The following is a 15,040-nucleotide window of genomic DNA, read 5'->3' on the forward strand; positions in this document are numbered from 1 at the left end:
TATCAACCGTCCAGACGTCTCAGGTGTTCTGGTTCTGCTCTTCATGCCTCTCACCACTAGTCAGGCTATTTAGTACGAAGGAAGAACCGGCCACCTGGATTTGCCCGGAAACAGTTTTTTTTTTTTTTACACAGTAAAAAAAACTTTGACAAAACTGTTTCATTTGTTTTGTAAAGTTGAAACATAGCGACCTACAGAGTTATGCTGAAATACATTAAATGGAAGCAAGTGTCACTATTACAAGGCTATTTCTGACCCTCTTTTATTTTGATGTGAAGAGTAGTTTCTGCCAACCCCAGAGAAATTAGCACTTTGGTCTCATTTAAATGCCCTTTTCTAGAAAATGGTGACATTTTTAGCGAACAGCTGCAGGGCTGGCTGAACAATGAGTGAGGTTTTCTACACCTGCTTGGTCGCGTTCAGGGCCGCAGCAGGGCTGAAGAACTTCCCAGCAGTCACCAGGAACGTGGAGTCTGGACTGGTTCTTCACAGGCCCGGGAAGGAGACAACAATTGTGTTTCCATTACGCAAATGTGTGCAAATTTTTGTCTGTTTTCTGCAAAAGAAATTTGCTGCAATTTTGCAAATGAAATTAAAACCACACATGATTAAGCTACTTGGAAGCTGCTACATATGTGCTGTTTTGGAAAAATTATAGCCGGTAACTAGACAGAAGAGCTATGGGTTCAGGACGTCTTGAGAGATATTTTCTTCGGTCATCGTCACATTTATGTTCATGTCAGGCACAGAAGGTCAACAATATATATTTTTTTTTTTTTTTCCCGCCACAGTCCAAAAAGAAAAACTCTGGACAAGCCAACTACTTCTAATGTAACGTAATTGAACCCCGGTGTGTGATTTTATTCCGCCCCCAGTTTCATTTTCAACTCTCCCCTTACTCTCAGCCTCTCATTATCTGTCTTGTATTCATATAATCCGACACCCCTTCACACCGTCTTGGTTTGGTCATGTTCTATCTCTTCCAAGGATATCTCCCCTCCTCCCCGACCAGCTTTTTCTCTCCACTCCTTGTATCCCTTCTGTCAGCGGCTGCCGTCTTTCTTAACCCACTTTTAAAGCAAAACAATAGAAACAATACAAAGTGAGCGCCCGGGGTGATGGGAGTGGATGCAGATTGGTGAGGCCGCACGAGAATCAAAAGCCCGCTCCCCACAGAGAGGGAGACGCAGGGAGGGGCAGAGCTCTCCATCTGCTGAGGTGCAAACAGGAAACAAGGCGGTTATGGAGCGTAATGACAGGCTGCCAATAGAGTAAGTGTGTGGATAAGTACTCAATCTACTTCTCTTTCTGGGTAATTGAGCCACCAGTGTTTCCTACAAGATGAGGAGCTCCATTTTATCTGGATCTCAGATTAAAAATTGCGTCATCGGATGGACCAAAATATGAAGTTTAGTGGAAATTTTGGTATTTTAAAGACAAAAATGACAATAATTCATATAAGTAACAATAAATAAATAAAATCAGGTAAAAGAAAAATTTTCCAAGTAAGTTTCTCACAATGAAAAACTTCTGAAACTGGAACAAACACTGCAGGTGTGTCTGTGTTTGGTGAATTTTTGGTTAAAACATGTTTGTTCTTCATTCAGCAGGGAGAGAATCCAGACATTTCACTCAAGTGAAAGTACAGATGCTTCATAATACAATTACTCAGGTAAAAGTAAAAACATGGTAAAAATATTACTCTTGTACTTTCTTGAGTAACTTAAAAAAGTTACTCAAGAGAATGTAATTGAGTAAATGTCTAACTTATACTCATGAGCTTTTATCAAAGTGTATCACAGAACCAAAAGTTTGTTGGACCAAGTTAAAGTTATAATTTTTGTGTTCTTTCTAGTTGATAGATGCGTTACTTTATTAATCCTCAGCTAAAGCAAATGGAAAAACTTCTGTCACCTGCCGATGCCAAAATCGGTGTCACTAGATTTCTGCTCAGATCTGACATTAGTGTGTTCAAATCCAGCAGTCTGGTTTCGATTGATCAGCAAATATCAGGAGGCAGTACGGGTGAGTGGATATGAAAAGCGTCATATTTACAGCTACATTTTGGGGCCACAGTGTGAGTGCTTGCGAAACACAGTCTGATCACTAAGGCCATGCTTTCTGACTGCTAGACAGCAGACAGGAAACATACAGCTGGCTTTTATTTCAGCCTGTTTTTGTCTCCTTCCGCTCTGCATCAAAAAGGATCAGTGAAAGGATTCTTTCTTTCCCACAGCAAGAGTCTTAAATAATGACTCCATTATCAATAGATTCCTTTTCTAATCTCAGTCACTTCTTTCGATTCAAAGAATGTCCAGCAATTATAAATTCAAATTTAATTTAATCAATTTAAGGAGTCTGAACTTTAACATTCATTATTTAACATTAAAAGCAACAACAAATCAATGCAAGTTAAGTCTTTTAAAAGTGTAGCCTTATTACATGATTCCAATTTAGCAATTTAATTTATTCACTTTTTATTATTTGAACATCCGGAAGGACCGTGATCCTACTACGTAGCACTATGTTCTTGCTGACCCAGCTAAACCAGCATTGTCCTTAGTGGTTTCTTTTTCCGTGTAGTAGATCGCAGAAAAGACCACATTATGACTTGGAGATGACTTATTCTGGGAACTTCTTAGTGTGCATCCATGATTTTTGTGTGCATGTGCATTGTTGCTGTCTTGTATGTGTACCGTGGTGTATCAGGGTGAAGAAATGTCGCGCAGGCCGTACTGAACATGGCATTAGTATCTGCAACAATACCATCATTGAGCGGACTGACACTCGGCATGTACAGAAAAAAAAACGAGCGAACAAAAGCAACTACTGTCACTGTTCGATACGAAATGCTACATCATGCTGCTACAACCGCGGCACATTTTCCCACTAATAAGAGTTTATCTCTGTAAGGTTGATTGATTGTGGTTTACATCTAATACAAACACACAATTTCCTTCCCCACTTATTGTTTCTTATTTAGTCTGTAAAGCTGTGAACACACAGAAAAAACATCAACTAACATAATTAAAGCTAATATGATAAGTTGTTAGCCTTATAGCTCACACATTATAGCCTTATACTGTAACTTTGGATATAAGGCTAACATGTGTTAGCCCTGTCGCTAACACATCACCAAGTTGATTATCTGTTAGCTATACAGCTAACAAGTTATGTTGGCCTTATAGCTAACACAAAATTAAGGTGTGTTACCATTAATGCTAACACATAGCCTGGTTAATAAATTAATCATTGTCACAACACATTCACTAAAAATGAGAAAGAAATGTGTTCAGACAAGTCTACTATCACATCTGAGCATCTAATATTAATATTATTATTATTATCAATAGTATTAATATTATCATAAATATCCTGTTTAAGGTTTTGTATTGCCTGTTTGAAGAAACAGTAAGGAAGTATTTTACTGGTTAACTTAAGACACACAAACATGGTTCAACTCGGTGAAACTAGCTATAAGAAAACCGGAAATTCAGAGTTCATCAACAGAGTTAATGTTTGTAGAAGCTGCTTCCTGGAATACGACCAATACGCATCAACTCACAAGCCAGTTAGCTGAGCAACTGAAAAAAATGGCTCATCCCGATAAATAAAGCGGAGAGAATAGAAAGGGCCCTGCAGGCCTGCGCCAGAAGACGGAAGGCTGTCCTTTGTTAACATGTTGGTGTGGCTCATCCTATTGATGTAAGCTTTTAGATCTGGACAATCCTCAGCTGCCAGTCACACGCAGCCAAACCGAGGCGCTGAGTGCAAGACAGAAACAGATGGGGTATTTGGTTGGTGATGCCCTTCAGGCATCCAGCTTTGGTCACTTTCAAACAGACTGGAATGGAGCTGGAGGATCAGATGAGAACACGCAAACCAAACACAGTCTGTTCAGACTCCACTCCACCCAGGTCCAATGAGACCCGGTGTTAACAGGCGTCCTGGCTCGCCACATTCAACAACTATTCCCTCCTGGCATTGAAGTGCTCTGAGTGATCAGATGCTTCTCGTGCAACATAAAGCAAAGCCAGGGTGCAGAGTTAGCTGCTAGCTGAGCGAAAAACATCAGGTCAACTGATGTTTCTGTATTCAGTCACTTGAGCCGCATAATTATGCAGACATCGACACGGCTGACATTTATCTGAGTCCCACTTTGTGCCATAAATGCCTTATGAGCTATTATGTCTTTTTTTGTGGAGGAGTATAAATAATGTAGGCCTTTCCAAAGCTGTGTCACAGGACACATAAAACAGCCCCCCACTAAAACAACTGACAGCTGGATTGCACACATTTCAGTGAATTAATACTTTGAGACACTCTGTGGGTTGCGAGTAGCCTGGCCATTGCCTTCCAACACAATTCCACTCAATCGTCATCTCCCTTCAGTTTCAGATTTCTCCTATTGACTTGGGTTTCTCTGGCAGATTTTTCTACCGAGCCAATCAGCGAAGAGAGAGAGGACTTGTGAACGATAACATCAATTTTCTGCTGTTTTTTTTTTCATCATGGACCGTCCAGTTCAGGCCCTTTCACCTGCTTGCCTAATTATCCAGACTGAACGAAACAAAACAAACCATCATCCCAGCAACGGATCACCGACCTTCGTGTGACTTTCAGATGAGTTCAAGCACACCGCGTAGAGAACTGAATGGAAAGGGTTTCCAGTATTAAGCAGCATCATTCCAGCCTTACATGATCAACTGCAATGCAACGTGTTGGATGCAACGTGTTGGATGCAACATGTTGGATGCAACGTGTTGGATGCAACGTGTTGGATGTTGGATGCAACGTGTTGGATGCAGCGGTGTAAAGCACGTCTTAAGAGACAAATCAAGCCAGAATAGTTGAAGCTGTTCGGTCCAACCCCAGGATAGGCTTTCACTCAAGTTCATGAGTTACATATTTTTATGATTGTATTTCTATATATTGTATTTCTGGCATGGCCCATGATTTGAAGTTTGATGAGACCTCTCTCCTGGTCACATCAAGGGACTGGCATATTATCTATGAAAAAGGAAAAAAAAAGACTTATTATGTCTTTTAGGCTTCTGAAGAAAATTTCATTTGATTTACAGTTAGTGCAGTTCACATTATTGTAAAACTACTCATTCTCTGAGTAATATCCTCCCTGCACTACTTCCTTTTTTCTTATCAGTCAGGCATCTTAATTCGTTTGTCTTTTTGTTTAGATGAAACTTCTAATCATTTTTTTTTTTAACAGTTGTGTTTAATTCCGCCTGCTGTTTAAAATCATGACACATATTTCATGATTTTAAGGAGGATTTTTAAGGAACAGCACTTTCAAATAATTTTATATGCTCATGATACATTAAGTAGATAGGTAGATAAATCTGGTAGTCAGTTTAATCAAGAGAGACAAAGAACAGAGGCTATTAAAGCTGACTCCAACTTTTATTTGCATAATAATGAGTGCTGGGAAATCTGAATCTACCGAATCAGACATGATGTCTGGGAGGATCAGAGCTGCCGAGTGTATTTCGGTCCTAACCCCAGAGCAGCTACATTTGGAAAAGACGCCTTTGGCGAATACATTACTAAAATATCATCAGTGTGCATAGACAAAGGAGAGTGTGACCTTTGTCTCCCTGCAGGCTTTGCTCCAGCGTGAGCCAGCCCAATGCCACTGAGAATATCTGCAACCAAACCAGTCCGTCTGCTACATCTGACACGATGCTACTGCACGGTCCGTACCGTAGGCCTGCTCATACTTCACTGCTGACTGCATGAAAACAGTCAAACTTAAAAGCCAGAATCGTGGCAGAAGAGTCTCCACAGAAATTCTTACTATTCACTATGAAATATCACCATTCACCTAAAAAGAACGAGATCCAGAAAGTCGGGATACTGCAACAGCCTGAATCGATTTTTAATCAAGTTTGTAGTAGTGTTTATTATCATTATTGCACAAGCATTGTGGCGTTATCGTCCTAATTTCACTGTCACTTTTCGACGAGGATGTTCCAGTGGCCATGCAAGGTATTAAGGTTTCCCACCCGGTTGCTGTCATTAGTTGATCGGGTCTGTTGATGAGCAGCAGACTGAGGCCTGGAGCATCGTCAGGCCCTTCCTCCTTCCATCTGCTCTTCCCGTTCTCTGTTTATCCTCTGCCGTCGCAGCCTGCCAGACGGCTGTGAGCGAAATTCACCTCTAATTCACTCGGGTAAAAGAGAGAGAAATTACCAGACAGCAGACCAGTGGGCCACTTCTGTGTGAAATGCCATACCGCAAAGCATGATTACATGTGAATTATTAAAAGGATGAACCAATGACTAAGCATATTTCTTCCAGTTTCTATACACAGAGCCAACAAGCTGTGTTTAAAAAAATACACCATCAGAAATCATCTTAACCTAGTGCCGTTCCACACTGCGTGAGCCGTGGGTCTGAATGTTTCCTCCTTTTGCTGGGATCCAGGTAATTGAGCAACTTCAAGAAAAAGAATCTCCAACTCATTTTTAATTTATCGTATTCAATACTAGCTTTTTATAGCGGAAAACAAAAGAAGTTACAGAAAAGCTTCATGAGATAACACCTGAAGTGACAGGTATTGAATGAGCTGCACTGGAAAAACAAAAGGTTTTTAGTAAATGTGGCTAAAAACACCTAAGAAAAACAATCCTGTAAATTTTGAATAATTAGCTTAAACCTAAACCACAACCAAGATGTCCCCCATGAAAAGCTCAACATGCTGATAACGAAGGTTGGTTTTGTTCCAAGTGGCATTCTGGAGGCTCCGGAGAAGATTGTCCGAAGAAAAAAAGCTTCATAAAATGAAGAACATGATGGACAGCACTAACACTCAACAACTGAGTTTCTTCAGTCAGAAGTTGCTTCAGTGGCACAGACTGCTACAGGAGATGCTTCCAGCACACAGTCATGATAACATCTACAGATAGTAGTGATAGTGAGACTTAATTAACGTCTAATTTCTTTCTGGGCTTAACAAAGTATGTCTGCAGCACACTGGATTCAATATAAAATGTAACCATATGTTAACAGAAAAGTTCATTTTACTACAAGCTGAAATTTTATTTGAGTGTCTTCTTATCCTCCTCTTGATCTAAATTGAATATGTTTAGCTCTATAACAGGTTTTAGACTCTTAATTATAAAAACATATGCTGTGTAAACTAGTGTTTGGATGAGTAAGTCTCTGGCGTCATTCACTGCATCCCAGTGGCTCTCCCTCCTGCGATTGACTATTTATTCTTGCGATAATGTTAAAAATGATAACTCACTGTCATGCATATACCGATGTGCAGGGGGTAAGCGCCATGAAAGGCAGAAGCTGAAACTGAACCCTCAACCTTTGTCTTTTTTTCAACTTTATTTTATCACCTCATTTTAAATGATTTAAGTAGAATTTTTATCAAAAGGCGGAGGGTTGGCAGGGGGGAGGACTTTCATAAAGATATACATTACATGTAGATGAAGTCATAATTTGTTCTTTTCATTAAAATAATTCACATTTAAATTTGCTGTTAAACAGGTGAAAATTAAATGTCTTGCAGTGCAATTATTTAGCCTTTGGATTGGAAAAACGTAACGAACTCAGAGTGCAAACTGTAACACAAATATAACTCAGCTGGCTAAGTGTTTATCAGAATGTCATAAGCAGTCACACTGAATGAATGAAAATATTACTGAAAAGTTCATGTATTTCAGTAACTCACCAAGCGAACCAAATTATACAAATTAATTCCTCACACACTGATGTTTTCAAGCCTCCATTCCTGGTAATTATGATTTGATGCCATATTAAACCCAAAAATGGGCCTTTCTTTTGTGTAATTGTAATTCCTGTGGAATTTTATCCAAAAATGTGTTAACTGGGTCAAGGTTAGGTCTGTGTTTGGAAAAAAAAATGGCTGTTGCTCTGAGTTTTTCTGCTTGGAAAGAAATGGTTCATTCAGTTCAGTTCAGTTTGTTTGCAACATGTCATCTCAATGCACTGTCCAAAAAAACAAAAAACAAAAAAAGAAAGATGGCACTTCAATCCATTCATGCAGGGTTCCTGAAAGGAGGCTGCATAAGTCTTTTGTTATGTGCCAAATCGAACCCTTAACTTCATTAATTTGACCAAAAAAAATTAAGGGTAAAAAAAAAATAAAGAGAGCACAAAATCTTTCTAGACAAATGATCCAGAACATATAACGTCAGCAACCTGATGCAATGACACAACTGTTCAAGGATAATTATGGTACATTGATGGGGAAAATAAAAGCGGATCTTACTATTGCACATTTTCCCTCGTTGAGTGGGTGGGAACAATGCAGATGAAGGTATTAACAAGACTCTTCCCATCTCTACATCTACAGACTGCCAGCTCGTTTTTAGACAGGGGGATTAAATCTGCCTGACTTGAAAGTCACTGCCCGAATAGCCAGTTGGACATAATCCCATTTATGAGAACAGACTCCCGGAAAGCTGCCAAAATACATAATCAGAGGAGTAAGAAAATAAAAATAAAAATACACTTAATGTCTGGTCAGCAGTGAGTAAAATGCTAAATTTTCCCCCAATATATATAGAGTAAAGAAAGTAACATATAAAATTACATTTTATATTGAACATTCTTTGGAGTCTTTCCAGACAAGACTGCTGACAAAAGGCAGTTTAAATGACTTAGTGTTTGCTCCACATTATCAAAACCAACAAAACTCAGTCAGCTCCAGGTGAGAATATTATTCTTAATGGCTAAGAAGATAACAGCCACATCATAGTTAAAACCACACCCACCAGCAGTGGCCCAATGGAAAGAGAGGTTAAAGATCTATGCCATATAGAAACTACAACTGCATGGCCAGAATTAAAAACAGCTTTTTTTCCCCTTTCAAATGCACTAATTGCAATGCAGCTTCGAAAATAAACCGATACTGACCTGAAGTTTTAACTACATGTGATCGCATTGTTCGCCGCAGGAAGCTGACACCAGATGGAATCTAACACCAGAAGATACAGGTAAATATAGCACCTGATCACAACCAACATTGCAAGGTGACCAAGGTGACCAGCAGGCTGCACTAATACCAATTTAATTTATCTTGAACTGGACGTCATCCCAATCTGGCCACAGTCCACTTTGTGTTTGTGTTCCATCTGTGCAGACTGGAGATTCGTCCCAAACTGATGCTTCTTACGTCTTATATGTACTTCATAGTATTTTTCTCACTAACAAAGGTAAGTGTGCAAATATACATGTATGCACAAAGGCGGGGAGTATCTTTAAAAAATGAAACAGCTGATAAATGTTTTAAAGCTTCAACACCTTTATTTTTCCACCAGAGCTTGCAGTTGTCTTTTTGAGGATTAACCACCGGCAGGCCTGTCACAACGCGCAACAAATCAATTTGCCGCATAATAAGTTAAAAGTGAGCACAATCATTTTGGCATTAAAGAGATGCTTACGTTTAATATTGTTAAAAAGCCGCCACTTTGAGCTTTTCTACTGCATTTTCAGCTTTTGAGCTTTTCCTTCTTTATAGCAGTGAGACGGCTGATAAGATTGACACGAGGGTTTCAGTTGGACTATTGACATATCCTTTGCAAATAAATATGCTTAAATTAAGTTTGCTGATCACTTTTTGTCAAACCAAAACAAAAAAGTGAAAAAGTTTTTGTTGAAGATTTTTGAAGCAAAGAGGATAATTGATCTCTGATCAGCAATCTAACAGCAATGTGGCAAAACAAACGGAATCTAGGAGGGAAATATTTTGCACTGCAACACTGACATCTAGTGGTCAAATGCATGCACTACAGCCTGGTGTGATCGAAGTCTATCAAAAAGAGGCTTAGAGTAAATTAATTTAGGATTATGGCGATTTGCTTTTTTCCTACATGACCTCACTTCACCTCTTGTGTTTTAGCTTTGCTCTATCAGGCTTTGCCATGTAAACAGATGATAGATGAGCATGCTTCCTTTTTGGAGCTGTTTCAATAAGAAGCATGTAGGAAATGTGGAGTTGTTCAGGGACAGCCCCACCCACTGGCTACACTGTGCAGCAGATCCTTTCAAAGAGGAAAGAAATAATCACTGGAGTAATGTAAATCTTCAGTGACTTCCACTTATATCAACCCCTGATAAAGGCACTGGTTGAACTTCACCTCCACATATTGAGCTGATCAACGTGCTGCTTTGTTATTCAAATCGCACGTGTCCCAGAGCGCACTCGCATCCCTGTACGCCGTGGAGGCAACCTCAGGCGCTCCGAGAGATGACTGCATCTGTGATTATCAGACCACAGTGTTCTCATGTCATTCATCAGAGGAAGTCAGCTCTACCTGTTGACACCTGACACCAGAGGGTCACGTTACACTCTGTCCTGTACATATCAGCCTACCTCTGCTCTGTGTGCTCCTCCTTCATGGCTCCTCATCTTTCCTCATAACCCTCGTCTTTTTTTAGAGCTGAACAAACGTATTTCTCTCATGTTGCTGGGGTACAATCTACGTCCGTGGAAGAAAGGGAAAGTCACGTGCTTGATGCCACAGAGAGTCAGGGACAGTCTGTCTGGGATGTTTGTTTGTTCCCTTCTAAGACCAAACAAGACGAGTTGTTCTCTCCTGGCATGATGAAGACTGAGGCAGAAATCACAAATCTGTGCAGCCGTGTTCTCACCACTGACGCGCGTAACAGCAATACGCAATCTTCCTTTAAAAATAGTCTAAAGTTCAAAGTGAAATTTTACTTTAAAGAATCATTTGAAAAGCCTTTTTATGCATGATTCTTGAAAAAAAAAACAGTGCTGTAACCGTGTTCAGGCACATTTCGATTCAGCTTTAGTCTTAAGCCTTTCTGAATTCACACATACGACCCTGTATTCTGAATCTAAGTAAAAACGGGAAAAAGTTCAGCTTTCCTCATCCAATTTCCTGCAGTTATATCAAGAGATTGAGTCTTTTCAATGCTAAGGTAAACACTGAAAGGACTGTAGGATTTCCAACATGGCCTGTCTGTGTTCTACAACAAAAAATACGTTGTATAGAATCAGCTCTGTTCTCTATATATTTAAACAATGGCGTAGAGTTGAAAGGCACCATCACAGAGTAGAGATGTACATCCAAATTAGATTAAGAATGACTGGACAAGAGAAAAAATTCAAGCCTGAGGTCATAGTTACGTTGTGCAGAAAATATGTCTTTAATATCTGAGAGAATTCAAGAACTTTAGCAAGACTGAGTGCTGCATTATGATCAAATGGGATGTCATAAGTCAGTTTCAGTGCATTATTTACTGATATAATTGATGCACACACCATAAGCTATTAAGCTACTGTAAAGTTTGATAGAGTATCATTTCCCTTGATACCTATGGAACACAGAATTGTGACCAAGGTACTAAAGCCCATAGAGAGCAATGGTAATACTGTGATGAAAAAAAACAAAGAGCCAAATGTCGAACATGAGCGTATTGGCAGCAACAGTTTGGACAAGAGCCACTCCAGAAAGGAGTCCCTTCAAAACAGAAATGCCAACCAATTGTTTGGTGTTTTTTAAGTGTTTATCCCAACCAATATCAAGATTTACTTCTGACTAAGTCAATCAAGTAAGAAGAGTTTTATTTTCTGCTGTCGACACATGCTTGCCTTTGTATGAGGTTCTGACGCAAACTTAATGACTTGATGCGATCAGTTGTTACCACACAGAGAAAATGTTTTGCCAATTGCCAAAACAAAAACCCTCAACTTGACTGTATTGTTTTCCAACAAGGATTAAATGGAATATCTATGTATGTGACTATGTGTGTGCCTGCCTATGTGATTGGATGGAACACATATTTCTGTACTGAAATTGGAGCTGACTGGTTTGTGAAGTGGCTGGAAATCACATTCGCTGTGAAGCAATGCTCTGTATGTATGTCTTCTGTGTTCCTTGGTCTTAAGTATGCTGTTTGTTCTCTCTATGTTCTCTAGGAAACCTCTGAGGCCAGAAACAGAACATCCACTGATCCCGTAGATGCACAGGATCACAGAACCACCTGCAACTCTGTGATTAAGGGCTGCACTGGATTGTATTTAGGAGTCTCAGAGTGAAGCGGGTTCCTTGTTCCTTGCCCAAATGTGCAAGACATTTTTAAGATGTTTATTTGAAACAACAACTTGAAACCATGTATCCTTCTTCTTTGCACTTTAGTATACACTACTTTGTGTAGCCTTATCAGATAAGATCATAAAAAGATTTGTAGAAATTTGTGGTATGAATGTGGCAAATGTAAAAAAAAAAAAAAAGCTTAAAGGAGAAGATAACAGGCACTGCAGGCATCAAGACTATTTTTTTTTGTACCTCTACATTTCAACAAATCTCTTCAGCGGTTACCTGAAACACCATTTCTCTACTGCTGTAAGACTGACTGGTTGAGGGTCCATATGCTGGTACTGGAGAGGCAGAGATAAAAAAAATCTACATTTAGCCTTTGCAGGTGCAGAAAGTCCAAAGACATAAAAAGTCAGAATGTACAAACCAAACAAAGAAGCAAGAAAACACTATGGTTTAGCCAACGACAAACCCTTAAACTTCCTCTTCTATCTAATCGACAGTGTTTTGAATCACACATTGTGTCCTAGTCCAAGAACACGGTGACGGTGACTGGAGCACGCACACCTCCACATCCTGTGGCGATAGCATGTCTGCACATTGGACCCTGGCATGGAAGCAGACAACGCCGTGCCTTAAGCAACACAAAAACTCACATACTGCTGTTTGCTGAGATGAATAATGTCTGATGTGCAATGAGACAAAAAAAAAGATGAGACAATTTTACAGCTGACTGCTAATAGAACATAATGTATAAAAATAAATATGAATACAAATTTATGTGAAAGTAACATCTGAATTCTAATGAAGGCGGTGAAGCTGTTGAGATTTATCCCAGCCTCTGTAACACCACAAAGATTACCTGCAGAGAGACTAATCCAGGAGAATAGCTGTGTAATTGAGGTGTAATACTGCAGCACACACATGAAACACGGGACCTGGAACAGGACAGCAGGACAAGACTTTGATTTGTGCTCTGACGGAGGCTGTGTCCTCCATGATGTAATCACGAAGCATGATGTCCATGCGTTCGTATCCGTGGTCCAGCTCGAGCCAAACCGCGGTGTGAGGATCCCCGGCTGGAACCCGGAGGCCTAACCAAACAAGCCCCGGCAGCCCTTTAAATGTCCTCGTTGTCCTCTGCACCGACACCTCCGCTCACATCGCCAGACACGGCCACGGGCCTCTGCGGATGCGGCCAGGGAGGAACGACCTGCTCGTTTGCGCGGACTTTGGCGCTCGTGTTTGAGATTTGCGCAGAGCAGCAAAGTTATCCCAAAACCGCAGCATCATCCAGAAGATGCGCAAAGAGGCGAGGCCCGTTGCCCACACCGGGCGCCCCGAGAACACTGCGGCGAGACGCGAACACACTTCTCAGTTTCAGCAGAGTTTTGCGGCACTCTGTCCTGCTGTCATCATCTCCTCCCTGACGCCGTCAACTCTATGGCTCCGGCTCCCCACACCCGGGACACCACCCGATGCGTCAGCGCGACGTTTAAGCTCCGACTGCGAGCGCGTCGTAGAACAGATTGTGTCCGCTTACCTGCGCTGCTCTGCTGCGTCGCTCCCGCTGCGGTACCCGGCGCTGTCAGCTCCGCAGCGGCATCGCAGGACCTTCTTCCTCCTCTGTGCGGTCGGTGTGAGCGGAACGATGACTCCGTGTTTCCTGTGAGAGCAGCCGCAGCAGCAGCAGCAGCGGCAGCAGCAGCAGCTTTCCCTGTGTCTCTGTACCTCTCTGCCCCCCTCAGCTGTTTTCCCTCTGGCTCGCGCAGCGCGCATCCCCTCCTCTGCTGCCGCGCGCGCGCACACGCTTCGGAGTCAGGTGGCGGGAAGCCGCGCGGCCGGAGGAAACTGACCCGCGAGGCAGAACATCATGGCGGAAATTAAATCCGACAGCTTCAGTTCATATTCAGTGGATTCTAATGTTGCGAAAAAGTCCGTTTATGTCAGCAGCCTGTCCTGATTCACTCGGTGATAGACGCACGAATAGGTATTTATGCCAATGATTTTGTGGTTACAAGCTAAGATTCTGTGGGACTTCCAGATCCAGACAGACAGAATAGTAATGGCGAACCAACCAGACATTGTCATAGTGGATAAACAACAGAGGAAAGCCGTTGTGGTAGATGTAGCAATACCAAGTGATTGCAACAACAGGAAAAAGGAGCACGAGAAACTGGAGAAATACCAGGGCCTCAGGGAAGAACTGGAGAGGGCCTGGAAGGTGAAGACCACAGTGGTACCTGTGGTCATCGGGGCCCTCGGGGCAGTAACCCCCAAACTGGAGCAGTGGCTACAACAGATCCCAGGAACAACATCAGACATCTCAGTCCAGAAATGTGCAGTCCTTGGCACAGCCAATTTACTGCAGGACCCTCAAGCTCCCAGGCCTCTGGTAGAGGACCCGAGCTCAGAGGATAAGAACCACCCGCAGTGGGTGAGAAGGGAATTTTATATATAGAACAAACCAATGAAATGCATCCAGATTTCACCACAAGGCTAGAAGTTCTATATGAAGTCAGTTTTGGTGGTGAAATGAACTTTCATTTTTGATTTCTTTCCATCCACCTTCCACTAATGCATAGGTGTCAAACTCTGGCCCGCGGGCCAAATTTGGCCCACAGTGTAATTATATTTGGCCCGCGAGGCAATTTCAAAACAATATTAGAGCCGGCCCACCGGTATTATACGGTGGCAATGCGGTGACGCCACATTCACCGGTTATACTACGAATCCATAATGCTCTGCTGTTGGCGTGTCATTCAGGACAGAGGCAGCAGTGGCGGAGCCAGAGGGGAGGCCGGGGTGGAACTTGCCACCCTCAACAGAGCCCTTGCCCCCCCTACTGCCACCCCACTGGAAATGGTAATTTTAAAATATAATACTTATGAGATCGGCAAAGATTTGCCAGGAAAACTATAATTTCCGACTGTCCCTGAAGGCAGCCCGATACCCGACGCTGTTCATTGGTTAAACTGACA

At 41.6% G+C, this 15,040-nt stretch overlaps 1 protein-coding gene across 1 annotated transcript in view; it reads right to left on the minus strand.

Annotated features, from left to right (window-relative positions):
• Window positions 1-13,815, minus strand: part of nfasca (neurofascin homolog (chicken) a) — an 89,495-nt gene extending 75,680 nt beyond the window's left edge. Inside the window, exon 1 of the mRNA XM_055027255.1 lies at window positions 13,603-13,815. The gene's annotated coding sequence lies outside the window, so the exon portion shown is untranslated. The remainder of the gene's footprint in view (window positions 1-13,602) is intronic.
• Window positions 13,816-15,040: the final 1,225 nt, after the last annotated feature.

This window comes from Poeciliopsis prolifica, unplaced genomic scaffold (genome assembly GCF_027474105.1).
Source record: "Poeciliopsis prolifica strain line A6 unplaced genomic scaffold, Auburn_PproV2 SCAFFOLD003, whole genome shotgun sequence".
Taxonomy (NCBI): domain Eukaryota; kingdom Metazoa; phylum Chordata; class Actinopteri; order Cyprinodontiformes; family Poeciliidae; genus Poeciliopsis; species Poeciliopsis prolifica.